The following is a 4,539-nucleotide window of genomic DNA, read 5'->3' as shown; positions in this document are numbered from 1 at the left end:
TCTTTCCTTTCCCCTCTCTTTTCTCTTCTCCTTTCTCTTTCTCTCTCTCCTTCTCTCTCTTCTCTCTCTTCTCTCTCTCCTCTCGCTCTCTCTCTCTTCTCTTTTTTTTTCCTCTCCTCTTTTCTCTCTCTCCTATTTTCTTACCTTTCTCTCTCTGGTCTCCCTTTTTTCGGCTTCCCCCTTTTCCCTCTTTTATCCCTTCTATTTCCTTTTTGTACCCTGATCTTCCCACCTCTCCTCCCTCTTTCTTTCCTCCCTCTTCCCTTCTCTTCACTCCCTTTCCTCTAATTCCCTTTAGCCTACTCTTGCTTTCCACCTTCTCTCTCCGTCCTCTCCCTCCGTCTCCACTCACTGTTCTTCCTGTGTCCTCTACCTCTCCTTTTCTTCTTTCCATCCCCTCCCCTTCCTCTTCTGTTCCTCCCCCCTTCCTTCTCCCTCATCCCACTCCCCTCCCTCTCCCTCATCCCACTCGCCACCTCTCCCTCATCCCACTTGCCACCTCTCCCTCATCCCACTCCCCTTCTCTCGCTCACCCCACTCCCTCCCCTCCCCTCCCTCACCCCGTTCCCCCTCCTCTCTTGCCAGTCTGGAAAAGACAGGCACCAGAGAGTGGCGGTAAACCTCGTTAAACTTTTTTTTTTTTTTTTTTTTTGGTTCCCCTCGAGGTGAACTTGGGGTAAACTTGTTGGAGGCTTGTGCAGCAGGAACGAAGGGGGGGGGGGAGAAGAGGGAGGAGAGGAAGGAGGAAAGTGAGGGGAAGGGGGAGGGGGGGGAGAACTCTAGACTGCAGGAGAAGAGAGGAGGAAGAAAGGGGATGGGGAGGGAGGGGAGGTTGGGGAGAGAAGGTAGGTGAGAAAGGAGGGGGGGTATTTAGACCCCCCCCTTGTGCATTGTTCCCTGTATTTTGGGTAGAGTAAAAATGTTCTTTGCATAACCACATACTTGTAAACACACACGTGCACACACACACACACACAAACGCACACACACACAACACACACACACACACACACCACACACCCCACACACAACAACACACAAACACACACACAACACACACACAACACACACACACACACAAAACTACGCACACACAAACACACCACACACACACAACACACCACACACCACACACACACACACACACAACACACACGTTTTATGTGTAGATAATAGATAGATGTATATATATTATATATATATATGTATATATATATATATATTTATTATATATATATATATATATATGTATTATATATATAATATATTTTATATATATATATATATATATATATATAATATATATATATATATATTATATATATGATATAATATATATATATAATATAGACGTCGTCGTTTTTGCTGTGACGGTTACCATCACGTTTTTTAATTTTTAATTTTAAGGTCCCTTTAGGTAAGAGTCAAGGTTGAAGAGTATACTTTTTAAAAGTAAAATAAAGAAAAAAGTGTGCTTAATAATTTACTAACGATCTTAGGTGATGCGTTCCTGTGCATAACATAGCTGGTGGTGGAGTGGGGAGTGACGAGGGGGAAGGGGGGAGGGGAGAGGGGGATTGTGGGGTCTGTGTCTTGATGTCTGAGGATGAGGTCCTTCTGCGTGGCCCTTGAGTGTGAGTGGGAGGGTTGGAAGGGGAGGGGGCGAGAGGAAGAAAGAAGGGGGATGCTAAGCTTACTATTTTCATCTTTCTCTCCCTTCCTCTCTGTCCCTCTCTCTTTTCTCTTCTCTTCCGCCGTTCCGTTTCCTCTACTTTCCTTTCTATCCCCCTGCTTTCCTCTCCTCTCCCGACTTCTTCCCTCTCTCTGTTCTTCCTTTCCTCTCCCCTTCCCATCTCTCTTTTCCTTCTCTTCTCTTCTCTTTTCTCTTTTTTTTCCCTTTGTCCTCTCCTCTCTTCTCTTCTTATTTGTATTCTCCTCTCTTCACTTCTCTTTTCTCTTATCCTCTTCTCTACTCTATAATCTTCTTATCTTATTTCTTCTCTTTTCATCCCTTCCTTTCCATTGCCTTCTCTTCTCGTTTCTCCTTTCCTCTCCTCTTCCCTCCCCTCCCTACCCTCCCCCGCCCTCCCTCCTCACCCCTGGTTGGCGAAGACGGCGTCAGATGAAGCGAGACCTGAAGAGGTAGTGCATTCTCCTTCCTCTTAGTCCCTCCCCTTTACTGCTTCTTTCTTCATTCTTCCATCCCATCCTCTGTCTCTAAGACCTTCTTCCTTTACCTGTTGGCTGTTCCTAATTTTCTCATCTTTCATGACTTCCTTGTTTTCTTCGTCTACTTTTTCTTCCTCCCTCTTTCTGCCTTGTCCTCCCTTCCTCCCTCCTCCTCCCTCCCTTCCTCCCTCCTCCTCCCTCCATTTATTTTCAAGTCTCCCTGCATCTTCTTCCTTTTCTCCCTCCTCCTCCTCCTCCCTTCTCTCTGCTACTCCCTCCGCCCTCTCTTTTCCATATCTCCCTCTCCCACTCCGCCTTCCTCTTTCTCCGCCCTCTATCTTCCCCTGCCCCCTCTAGCCCTTTCATTTCCATTTCCCTTCCCCATCCTCTCCCTCCCTCCTTCCCCCATTCCTTCCATCTCCACTTCCCCCCACCCTTCTCCTTCCCCAATCTCTCCCTTCTATCCCTCCTCCTCCTCCTCCTCCCCCTCCTCCTCCTCCTCCTCCCCCCCTGCCCCCCTTCCCCTTTGCCCGCGGGGAAGTGGATTCGCGAGGGCGCCGTCGCAATATCCGCCCGAGAGCCGCCCCCTTCCTGCATTGTCCGCACCTGCCCTACCTGGCTCGCGAGGGGTGGGGGGGTGGGGGGTGGGGGTGCTTTCCTCTGTTTCTCGGGATTTGTTTCATCTTATGTTTCTTGTTTTTTTGTTTTTTTTGTGTGTCTGTTCTTTTTGTTGTTTTCGTTTTCTTTTCTTTCTTTTTTTCTTCCGACTTATGTTTCTGTTCTTTTTTTTTCTTCTTCCTTTTCTTTTTTTTATATTTCTTATTCGCGTCTGGGTTGCGTTTCTTGGTGTTTTCTCCCTGTTTCTCTTTCTGTTTCTTTCTGTTTGTTAGCGATTGTTCCTCCTGCTTCGTTTTATATTCCTCTTCCGTCCTTTCCCCCCTCCCCCCTTTCCTCTTCCTTTTTATTTCTCATTTTAAACTTCTTTCACTTCATACTCTTGCTCCCTCTCCCCCATCCTGTTCCCCTCCCCTGCCTTACCTCTCTCTCTCTCTCTCTCTCTCTCTCTCTCTCTCTCTCTCTCTCTCTCTCCTTTTCTCTCTCTCTCTCTCCCCGTCCTCTTCTCTCTCTCTCTCTCCTCTCTCTCTCTCGTCCTCTTCTCCTCCCCCCCTTCTCTCCCCTCTCTCTCCTCCCCTCCCTCCCACCCCTCCTCCTCTCTCTCTCTCTCTCTCTCTCTCCCTCTCTCTCTTTTTCTCTTTTCTCTCTCTCTCTTTTCTTCTCTCCCCTCTCTCTCGTCTCTCTCTCTCTCTCTCACCCCCACACCACACACACACACACACACACACACAACACACACACAACACACACCACACACACACACACAAAACACTCACTCACTCACTCACTCACACACGACAAACACACTCACACCACACAAAAACACCACACACACACACAACACAAAAACACACACACACAAACACACATCCAACACACACAAACCCCACACACACCCCACACACACACCAACAAACACTCTTTTCTCTCTCTCCTCCCCCTCTCTCTCTCTCTCTCTCTCTCTCTCTCTCTCTCTCTCTCTCTCTCTCTCTCTCTCTCTCTCTCTCATAAATACACACACACATCTATCTATCTATCTCTCTATCAATCTATCTATCTATCTCTCTGTCTATCTATCTATCTGTCTCTCTATCTTTCACCTTAGCTCTGGTTTGCTGCTTCTCCCTCTCCCTCTCTCTCCCTTCCGGTCTTCCTTTTCCTCGCCCTTCCAAATCTATTTACCCTTTTTTTCAATATTCACTGCATTTGCAGGGTTTCTCTCCTCTTCTCCCCATGCCTCCGTTATTCCCCCCTCTCCCCCTCTCGCTTTCCCTCTCTCTCTCTCTCTCTCTCTCTCTCTCTCTCTCTCCTTCTCTCTCCTCTCCTCCTCTCACTCCCCTCTCTCTCTCTCTCTTTCTCTCTCTTTTTCTCTTTCTCTTTCCTTTTTCCTCTCTTTTCTCTCTCCACCCCCTTCTCTCTCTCCTCTTTATCTTTTCTCTCTCTCTCTCTCTCCCCCTCTTCTCCTCCTCCCTCTCTCTCTCTCTCTCTCTCTCCCTCTTCTCTCTCTCTCCCCCTCTCCCTCTTTTCTCTCCTCCCTCTTCTCTCCCCCCCCCTCTCTCCCCTCCCTCTCTCTCCTCTCTCTCTCTCTCTCCCTCCTCTCTCTCTCTCCTCTCTCTCCCCTCCCCTCTCTCTCTCTCTCTCTCTCTCTCCCTCCTTCTCCTCTCTCTCTCTCTTCTCCTCCTCTCCTCCTCTCTCCTCTTCTTTCCCTCTCTCTCTCACTTTTTCCCTCTCCTCTCCTCTCTTCTCTCTCCTCTC

This window comes from Penaeus monodon, chromosome 7, assembly GCF_015228065.2.
Source record: "Penaeus monodon isolate SGIC_2016 chromosome 7, NSTDA_Pmon_1, whole genome shotgun sequence".
In the NCBI taxonomy this organism is placed as follows: domain Eukaryota; kingdom Metazoa; phylum Arthropoda; class Malacostraca; order Decapoda; family Penaeidae; genus Penaeus; species Penaeus monodon.
The sequence above is the reverse complement of the archived record's forward strand: the minus strand, read 5'-3'. Positions refer to the sequence as shown.